Below are 10,791 nucleotides of genomic sequence, written 5' to 3'. Positions count from 1 at the left end.
GACGGGTCAGGAAGGATCATAACAGACACTGAATTCCTTGAGCTGCATAGAAACCCTAGCAGACTGTGAATCCTGGAAGGCAGGGCAGGCCGGAGTCACCTTCTCCTGGCTTGATGAGCGCTGCGCGCGTGGCATGTATGTGGCACCCCCCCACCCTTTCCTCCCGCTTGCTTCCCTCACCCCCACTCACTTGCCAGAGAAGCAGCCTAGCCGCCTGGGTTCACATCCTGCCCCTGCCCCTGCCTAGCTGTATGATACCGGGCAAGTTACTTTATTCCCCACTCCTCCACCCCTCAGTGACTCCATCTGTAACCTGGGGGTAGTAAGAGAAGCCCCCTCACATGACTGTGCTGAGGAGGAATGAAGTCAACATGGTAATGTCTTTAGAACAGTGCCAAGCAACTAGCAAGTGCTTAAGAAACACCAGATATTTTTTATTCAAGAAATATATAGTGCTTGCTCAGGGAACTGTGGCCGGATTAATGGGAGGGCTGAGCCTGCAGAAGGAGCTCGTGTTCAAAGTCAGCAGGTGCCCGGGTTGCCTTGAGAGACCTGCTTTGCCCCTGGGAGTCTCCCTGTCTCCTCTGCAACACGAAGAACACGTTTCCCATTGCCCTCACTGCAAGGTTGTCATGGGCATTACTGGGGAGCTTGGGGTGCAGGCACGGGGGAAGCAGGGCAAGCGACCCCTGGCTCAGCCATGGCCTCCCCTGTGACAGGGGCATCTGAGCAGCCCTCTCTGGGGATCCCCCGCTCGACATCTGCAGCCCCATGGCTCCAGGCAGTTGCTGGGACACGCTGGTGGGGGTTGGCACCCATTGGGGAAGGGGCTGGTGGGATAAGCACCTCGGCTTCATTCCCACCAGCTCCCACAGGAACCAGGGCTGCAGGGGGGCTTTCCCCGAGGCTGGCCTGACCCAGTGGGGCGGAGAGGAAGCAGAGCTTGTGTGTTGGCCTCTGGGGCCAGCGTGGGCCGTGAAGTCTGCTGTTCCTGAGAGCCAGGCCGGGGCACCAGCTAAGCCGAGAGAGGGCCCCGGCTTGAGAGTCTAGAGGCCGGGTGCTCCCCCTGGGCTCGTTCATGCTGCCTTGGCCTCCTCCCCGCCTCCCCGGGGTGTTGGCATCTTCGTCTCTAGCAGGCACTATCCCGCCTGCCTCATGGGGCTGTGGGCTGGCTCCGTGGGAGGATGCTCATCAGCAGCGTCCCAAAGCTGGGCACATCTAAGGGCATCAGGGTCCTGCCAGTCGGTAACTCGCTCAGGGTCCCCCACAGACATCAGCAAGAGGCAGAGCCAGGTCTGAATTTAGAGACATCTCTGGAGCAGAAAGCATGCTGGCTGGCAGTCCCCCGCCCCCTGTGCAGCCTGCGGGGGAGCCTAGAGCCAGTGATGCCGTCTCAGGCTCAGTTTCCCTGTCGCGGAGGGCAGCTGCAGTTAGCCCTGAGGCAGGACAGGCAAGGGTTTTGTTTGCTTCGTTTTCTAATATCTAACTGTCACAACTTCTCTGCATAATCCTTCCCAGTCTACAGATGAGGAAGCAGGGGCTCTGGGAGACGGAGTCCCTTGCCCCAGAAATCCCACTGAAAGACTAGGAGAGCGGAGCCCCACCCCCCCCCGGGGCTTTAGCACAGGCTGCTGTATGGCCTGGAGCGAGCACTTTGCCTCTGAGCTTTGGTTTCTACATCTGTAAAATGGGAGTGGCAGTCTGTCCGGGGCGGACACTGAATAGTGGTAGGTGGCAAAAATCCTAGGAGGGCTGGCTGAGGTTTGAACCGGGGGCTGCAGGACCCCTTGGCCCTACTTGCACACCGGGCCACCTCTGGCACCTGACAGGGGGGCCGGGTGGGCGCCGGGAGCCTTTGCAGCTTGACTTGGACATTCCTAGGCCTTATCTAAGCCTCCGGATTCCTTGAAGGCCTCTGCCTGATTTCATCGGGCCTGCTGCCTAATTTTGCTCCGAACACAGGCTGCAGCCCCTGGGGCTGGTTTCAGTGATGTGGTGGCCCCCCTCTCCCGGCTGGTTCCCAGAGCTCCCGTGTGTGCAGGGTCTTCTGCCGCAAGGAGGCTATTCGGACCTCCTAGCCCTTGCAACATCTGGGAAAGGCTAACTGGGGGTGCCCCTCCAGAGCACCCCCCTTTGCTTCTCAGCGGGAGGGGGCGGCTCAGTTATTTTTGTGATAAAAGTTTAATAAATTGGAAGGCACGGTTTTCATTCTGTGGGTAATTAGCTGCTGCCACTGTGCTCCCTCCTAATTGTCTCTCTCACTCCAGACCGGCGGAGATCAATAGGAAGCGGCCCCTGCACGGTGAAAGTCACAATTAATTAATTGTCGGGTGTGCGTGTGTCTCCATCTCTGTCACATCAAAGGCCCAGGGGCAGCAGCTGCCCACGTTTCTGGCTCTGCTGGGCCAGCCCAGGCCAGAGTTCCCAGATGCACGTGACCGCAAGCCACCGTGCACGCTTCCTGTCTCTCCCTCGGGCAGCAGGAGGCTCCTGGAGAAGGGGTCCCCTGAGACCCCAGGCTCAGGAGCCTTCTCTGACAGCCAGCATTTTCCTACCACCCCAGCTCGAATGCAATCTCTGCTCTATCCCTGCGTGGGTACCTGTGCCCTGGTACACCCCCAACCCCTCACCCCACTTAACCTTTGCCTGTCCCATCCAGTCTCTTGTGTGCAGTCTAACCCAGTAGATTTTCTAGACTAAAACTTGGGCTGTATCCAGAAGAGTGGTTAGCTCTGGTGATAGGGGGAGGTATGGGCTGGGAGACAATATTTTGGGATTCTGGGGATGCTCTACATTTTTGAGTGGTGGTTTCATGGATGTATACCTATGTAATAAGCCATTTGCATGTGCACACAGACACAGACACATACACACACACACACACACACACACACACACACACACACAGGCACACAAATGCCCCCTCCCGTTCGGTAACAACAACTCACTTTTATGTGCCGGTGTTAAGACATGAGGATGACGAGGAAGGCAGCCAGCACGTGATGGAACCACAGGCTCTGCCGCCATGTATCTTTCCTACTCTTTCCCACGAGGCTTGGCGATAGGTAGTGTCATCCCCGTTTTACAGATGGGGAAACAGAGGCACAGAGAGGGCCTGGAAGGAGGAGAGAAGACGTTAGCGGTCGGAAGGTTGAGAGGAAGGGCCTGAGGATTCCAGAGGCTTGTGGGGGCCACCTCAAGCTTTACTTACCTCCACCGCTCTGTGAAGGCACAGCCGTGTGTCCCATTTCACAGGCGGGAAGCTGAGGCTTTGAGAAATGGCGTCTTTTGTCCGAGGTCACAGGGCCTGGGAGTGATGAGCTGGGTCTGGAACCTGGGTTGTTTCTGAGGAGGGGGAGGGAGGAGAGAGGGAAGTGAGGGTGAGAGGGGTCCTGAGGTGGGGTGAGCAACTGGGGAATACTAGCAAGATGTGATACGAAAGACATGGTGCTAAAGACCTGTGTGTGGGAGCGTGCATGCACACCCACAAGCGCGCGCACGTGCACCCACAAGCGCGCGCACACGTGCACATACGTGCATGCACATGCATGCCCCTGTGCACGCACCTGTGCACACGCCCCATCCTTTCTAGCGGGGCTTCCAGCCGTCTGTCTGGTGCCGGTGAGTCCAGCTTCCCCTCATCCGCAAAGTGAGAGAGGAACCGCGGGGCCTCAAGGTTTGCTGTGGCGGGCTCGCGGCCTGGCAGACACGGTGGGGGGCTTGATAAGTAGGCTGGGCCTCTCATGCTCCTCCATCTCAGCCAGGCAGGGCCGTGCTGGGCTCCCAGGCACCCACCCTCTGCCCAACACCCACAGCTCTGCAGGTGAAGCTTGGCTCTGGGAGGGGTCAGGTCCCCTTGTCCCAGACCCTGGGCCTGTGCTCTGGTCTCCTGCCCACCCCCCATGCCCAGGCGGGCCCATCCACCCCCTGGAACTCAGGGGTTGACAAATATTTTAAGAGCTTCCTCGCTCGTGGGGAAAGGTGGTGCCTGTCCTTCTGTTGGCTGTTTCTCATTGCCTCCCCTTCATGGCTGGTCGTCAGGGGAGGCCACCTCCATGCTCCTACCTCCGATGCCGCCTGTCATTGAGCCTTTGAAGTGGTGCCTGATTTTCCAGTCTGTCTGAAGTTGCTAGCTGCTTATGCAGCAGCTGGTCCAGAAGGTACCCCCGCCGGGCCTTTCCGCGATGGTGCCAGCCGCCAGAGACTCCGGGAGACAGCCGCCGGGTCTCGGGGGGGTGGGGTGGGGCAGGCAGAGGAAGCCCACATGCCATCTCTGTCTCAGGGTCTTCTAGACTGAGTTTGCTTATTTTTTGTTTAAAAGGATGGGGGGGAAAGAGTTTTCAAGAACCCCAATGTTTTATTCTCTTCAAAGAAAAAGGAATAAAGATTTTTAAAAAGAAAAAAACTAAGGGCCAAAGGTAAAGCTTTTAAATTTCTTTGAACATTTTTACTGCCATGGCAGCCGCATGGGGGAAGGTGCCGGCCTGAGAATCCTTTCCTGGTCGCTGATGTGCTGTGTGACCTTGGGCAAGTCACTTCTCTCTGGTCGTCGGATCCCTAATGAGGGTTTGACTGGTTCTGGCCCACTCCACACCTTCTCACAGACTGTGCTGTTTGTTTTCCCTGAGACTCATTGCCACAGGCCCCCTCCTCCTTCTCCATATGAAAGTCTTCCTGAGCCCAGGAAACCAGAGAGGCAGGTGGAGAGGCCTCTAGGGATCCTGTGAGCAGGATGACCCCTCAGACGTGGGTGCACAAATTTCCATTTTGAGGATGTCACAGCTGCAGATCAGAGGGGTTAAGTGGCTTGCCCAAGGTCACACAGCGGGGGAGTCCATGGTAGAAGCGGGATTGAATCTGTGTCTTTTAACTCCCCAGCCTCATTAAGCTGCCAGAGGAGGGTTCCTGAAACCAGGGGCCAAGTTTATGTGGCTTACATTTTTCAACTGAGGCTCTTGAGAGTGGAATTTAAGGGCGAGAGCTTGGGGTCAAACAGAACTTGGTCTTGGATCGGCTGCTCTGTTTGTGTGACCTTAGGCGATCGATTTCACATCTCTGAGTCTCAGTTTCCCTAACTGTAAAATGGGGCTGTTCCTTAGGCCTCCTTGATGTGTAGCTGTGAGGGCAAAGGAGAGGATGCACGTGAAGTGCTCAGTGCGGGGCCTGGAACGCATGAACCCTAAGTGCCAACAGCTACTCGGGCGAGCCTTTAGCGTGGGGCTGGAGCTTTATCTGCTTTCTTCGTCAAGCACTTGGAGAAAGAGGGCACGCTGGGCCAGCCTCTGGGGCCTGGCTGTCATGCCTGCCTTTCACGCCACACCCCCTCCCACCAGAGCCCCTTCTGGGGAGACACAGGCAGCCCGTGGCAGGCTGTGTAGGAAATGTCAGCCTCGTCTCATGGAGAGGCCTCTGCTGGCACTGATGAGACCCCTGGCAGACGGAGTGGGCAGGGAGCGGCCCAGGGCCTATCCTCGCTCCCCCTGGGCCTGGACTTTCTTGGTCTCCCTGTCACGGCTGTGGCTCCAGCCCCAGGAGGGCACCCCAAAGGTTGCCTGGGGCTGGGGAAGCCGTTGTTCCAGGGGCCAGGCTTAACTGGAGCTGGTAGTTGGGCAGCTGGGTGGGCTTAGCTTCGAGCCAGGGGTGCAGAGGGCAGGTGGACAGTGGGTATGGGCGCAGGGTTCAGATAACAGAATGACCTGGGTTGGAATCCTGATCCTGACTCTACCACCCCTAGCTGTGCGACCTGGGGCAAGCCAAGTCACCTCTCTCAACTCAGGTTCTTTGGCTGAAAATGAGGGCAGGATTAAGGCAGTCTCCACAGGACTGTTGGAAGACTGGAGAACCGCCAGCCCCTGACACCTACAGTAGGAACATCATGAGTGGGAGATGCTAGGGAGGTTGTTATGCTCTGCTCTCAGGGGTGGGCATGGGGCTCTTCATTCACGCATTATTCAATGAGGCTTTATTGCAAATTCTGTCATTGGCCTGCCCAGTCCCAGGCACCAGCAAGACATCAGTGAACACAGAAAAGATCTCTGCCCTCAGGGAGTTGACATTCTAGTGGAAGAGGGTGCGGGAGATCAGAGGCCCAGAGAGGACAAGGGATGGGGCTGGGGAGCAGCAGGAAGCAGAGGAAAGAACACAGAAGCCCTGTGTTCAAATTCTCACTCAGCCACTAACTTGCTGTGTGACTTCAGAAGAAGCACTTGCCCTCTCTGAGCTTTAGTTTCCACACTTGCAAAATGAGATCAATCACCCAGCCTTGCATCACCAAGAGATAAGTCTCCATCAAGAAGTCTTGGGAGGGCCCTAGGGAGACCAGTTTCCTCTCTCTGTGCAGCTTCTCCACCCTGAAAAATCAGGGCTGGGCAACTATCAGGTGTCCCCTGCGACTCTTCTACTCAGCCTGGATGCTCCAGCCCAGGAAACCCCGAAGCCATGAACCTGGAAGCAGATGTTCCACTTTCTCAAGTCTGGCCCTAGGGTGGGACAGGAGCTCCGCACATCTCCTCCAGCCCTAGACCCTCCATGCTGGGACCCCTCCTTGAAATCTTGTTTCTTCTAGTCACCTTCAGGGTGGGATTCTGGGGATCCAGAAGGCCATGCTGCTGGAAAAGACCGGTAACATTCATTCATTCATTCATTCATTCAATCGTTATCAATCAGTTGGCCAGTCAACATTTACCATGTGGCAACCCCATGTTAGGCATGGAAGATCAGGAATGTATCAATTCTTCAACAAATATCAAGCACCTCGTTTGTTTCAAGCTCTGTGCCTGGCACTGAGGACAAAGTGATTAATTGATTTAACATTTAGAGATGACTGCCATGTGCTCGAGGCTGAGTGCCAAACAAATACTGAGGTCCTACTCTGTGCCAAGGACTCTGATGGGTACAGGGAACAAAGAGACACTTGCTCCCTGAACACCAGCTCTGAACAAGGCACCACACGCCTGGGAGAACAGTGGCTGATGTTTTGTGGGTGGACATGAAACCCAGCATCTCTCTGTGGCTAATCATCGGGCTCACAAGCGCGAACAGACCCCCTTGTCCAAGAATTTGCTAATTGAGCTCCTCGAACTCAGACATTAACCTGCATTACCATAAATACTGTGGAGAACAGCCATTCGCAATTGATGCTCAGTGGTAATGGAGAAAATCAGTAGAGGAATAAAGCTGAAATGGAATCATAAAACCTTATTTTCACCATTAATTTGAACCTAGGCTTCCCCAAATACCTTTTGATAAATCTTTCCGTAAGACTCGAGGGCTGGAGAGAGGAATGTAGGGCTGAACGAAGGGAGACGCTGTGCCATGGAGGCTGGGAGCTGAGCTGGGGCTGGAGGGCTGGAGGGGGGGGTCCTGGCTCACTGGCTGCCTGCTCTGCCTCACTGGGGGCAGCCAGCCCTGGTTCAGGGCCAAGCGAGGTGGCTTTCAGTGAAGAGTGAACCCAGCTCCACATATGGAGAGAAGTGGGGATGGGGAATAACAAGGTGGATAGAGAGGAGACAGATAGGAAGGCAGGACAGACTGACCGCCAGGTAGACAGAAGAAAACACACAAACTCAAAGACAGATGGACAACCAGGCTGACCAGTAAAAGGATAGTTAACAGAGACAGACTGACAGACTATTGTGATGACAGACAGCAGGTAGACTTGAGAAACAGGAGGCCAATCTGTCCATTGGGAGGACAGTCAGACTTAATAGGAAAAGAGAGGAAGACCCACAGAAAGACAGACTGACAACCAGTCTGACCCACAGGGAGCCTTCAACCGACAGACCGACAGAATCACAGGCAGACAGACAGGCATAGTGATAGTCCAGAAAGCAGATCAAAGGAGAGGTAGGCAGCCAGTCTACACTTTCAGAGGATAGATGGACAGATGGACAGACAGGGAACAGAGACTAGAGTTGGGGCAGAGGCTGGGGTCACTACGCTTCCCTAGCTGTGCTTAGGGGGATGGGGGGAGCGTGAAGAGGAGGCCTGGTGGACGTCTTCCCATTGCGTGTCAAGCCCCTTGCGTGAGGGAGACTGGCGTGCAGGGTGCTCCCCTGGGCCCCAGGCTTCCCGGCTGCTTCCCCGCCTTCTCCTCCTCACTGCCATGTGCATTGTCTTGCACGCAATGCAGGGAGGCTCAGAGCCACTGCTGAGGGCTGCTCCATGGCTGGGGGCTAGGGGCAGCTCCTGGAGCCGTCTGTGGGTCACCTGCACCCAGGTGTGTGTGTGGGGTTCAGACCCAGTGAAAGGTCCTAGCCCTGAGAGCACGGGGGCGGGAAGCCTTAGAGGCAGCCTCGGCCCTCTGCTCCTCTGCCTCATTTGCACCCCATAACCTCGGCCACGGCTCTCTGTGGAAGGTTCTGTTGGCCCCATCTCACAGAGGAGCCAACAGGGGCTCAGAGAGGGGCAGTGCTCAGGCCCAGCGCTCTCAGCATGAGGGTGGTGGGATCTTTCCTTCTGGGAGCCAGGCTGCCGACAGGAAGCCCATGTGTTGCCGTGCTCCCCTGTGGTTGGTCAGTGGCCTTGTGGCTGCGCGGTGAGTCTGTCAGACCCTGGATTCACCATTGGAAAACTACTAGTCCTCAGATGCCAGCTCCACTGTCCAGCACCAGCTTTTCCAGGGATCGAGATGCCTTTGGCCTCCATCTGAGGGACTCCCATCTGTGTCAGTTAGCTGCAAAGTCAGGCCAGGCAAGTTCCCAATAACTGGGGTCTGGTCCAGCAGAATTTCTGTTGCTTGTCCCCACCCCCCACCCCTGGTGACACGGCTGGTGGAGAGAAATCGGGGCCTTCCCTAAGGCATGCCCTGCTCCTCCATGAATGGGCCTCAACTCCAACCATCTTGGTTTTCACCCATGTCTTGTTCCCACTCAGGATGGAAAATGCTTCCGTTCATCAACACAGTGATAGTAGTGCAGTACAGCAGCGGCAGGATTACTACTGGTACCACCAACAGTGGCAGGATTACTACTGGTACTACCAGCAGTGGCAGGATTACTACTAGCACTACTAGCAGCAGCAGCATTACTACTAGTACTACTAGTAGTGACAGGATTACTAATAGTACTACCAGCAGTGGCAGCATTAGTACTAGTAGCAGTGGCAGTGTTACTACTAGTACTACCAGCAGCGGCAGTGTTACTACTGGTACTACCACCAGCAGCAGGATTACTATTGGTACTACTAGCAGCAGCAGGATTACTACTAGTACTACCAGCAGCAGCAGGATTACTACTGGTACTACCAGCAGCGGCAGCGTTACTACTAGTACTACCAGCAGCGGCAGCGTTACTACCGGTACTACCAGTAGTAACTACCAGCAGCAGGATTACTATTGGTACTAATAGCAGCAGCAGGATTACTACTAGTACTACCAGCAGTGGCAGGATTACTACTGGTACTACCAGCAACGGCAGGATTGCTACTGGTACTACCAACAGTGGCAGTGTTACTACTAGTACTACCAGCAGCGGCAGGATTACTACTAGTACTACTAGCAGCGGCAGCATTACTACTGGTACCACCAGCAGTGGTAGCATTAGTACTAGTAGCTGTGGTAACGTTACTACTACTACTACCAGCAGCAGCAGGATTACTACTGGTACCACCAGCAATGGCAGGATTACTACTAATACTACTAGTAGCGACAGGATTACTACTAGTACTACCAGCAGTGGCAGCATTAGTACTAGTAGCATTGACAGCATTACTACTGGTAATACCAGCAGCAGCATTACTACTAGTACTACTAGCAGCGGCAGGATTACTAATAGTACTACCAGCAGCAGCAGCATTAGTACTAGTAGCAGCAGCAGCATTACTACTAGTACTACCAGCAGCGGCAGCATTAGTACTAGTAGCAGTGGCAGGATTACTACTAGTACTAGTAGTAGCGGCAGCAGCAGCGTTACTACTACCACCACTCCAGCAGCAGTAGTAAGAGCAATGACTATTTGTTGAGTGATAACCAAGAGAAAATAAACTATGTTGCAAGCCCTGGATGTATGAACTCACCTCACAGCGGCTCTGTGAGGCAGGCATCTTCCTCATTTTACTGGAGGAGAAGCCAAAGCTTATGTGGCTTCTCTAAGGTCTCAGGGAAAGAGGCAGAGGCAGGATCTAGACTCTGGTCTGACCCAAAGTCTGGGCTTGTTTTGCTGCCCCAGGCTGTCTGGGAGAGGCAGCTGGAGTTCGGTGGAGCTTCTGAGAGTTGTGGCTGTGCTGTGGGGAGCATAGGAGGTGGGGAGGGTGATGGCAGATGGTGGGGCAGCGCGGGTTGGAGAACCTGCAGAGCCAGGAGGCCTTGGTGACTTGCAGGCAGCTTCCTCCACTGCCCTGGGTTGCTGCGGGTGAGAAACGCTGTCCCATCCCTCATGAAAGAAACATCAGTATTAATCGGATCAGGCCCCACACTCTGGGCTGGGTGCCTCATCCATTTTTAATTTATTTCTTCCTTAAAACTCAACCCAAGGGGAGGAGGAGGGGAGGGAGCTGAGAGAAGGCTGTGGGAGACATGAGGGAGAAGGTAGGAATTCTACACCTTCTGGATTGGTCAGGTTAACAGCACACGGAATCACATGCCTGGGTATCATTTCAGCCCAATTATTTGCCAGGCATGTGACCATGAACAAGTCAACTTCCCTCTCTGGGCCTCAGTTTCCTTATCCGTAACATGGGGCTAATGATATATATGCCCCTGCGTTGTGGCAAGCAAGTGATAGGTGTTCAATAAATGGTAACCATTGTGCCTAAGGGCTGGTCTGCTGTCATGAAGACCCTAGAAAAACTGAA

The sequence above is a fragment of the Zalophus californianus genome, chromosome 4, assembly GCF_009762305.2.
Source record: "Zalophus californianus isolate mZalCal1 chromosome 4, mZalCal1.pri.v2, whole genome shotgun sequence".
Taxonomy (NCBI): Eukaryota; Metazoa; Chordata; class Mammalia; order Carnivora; family Otariidae; genus Zalophus; species Zalophus californianus.
This window is presented reverse-complemented; position numbering follows the sequence as displayed.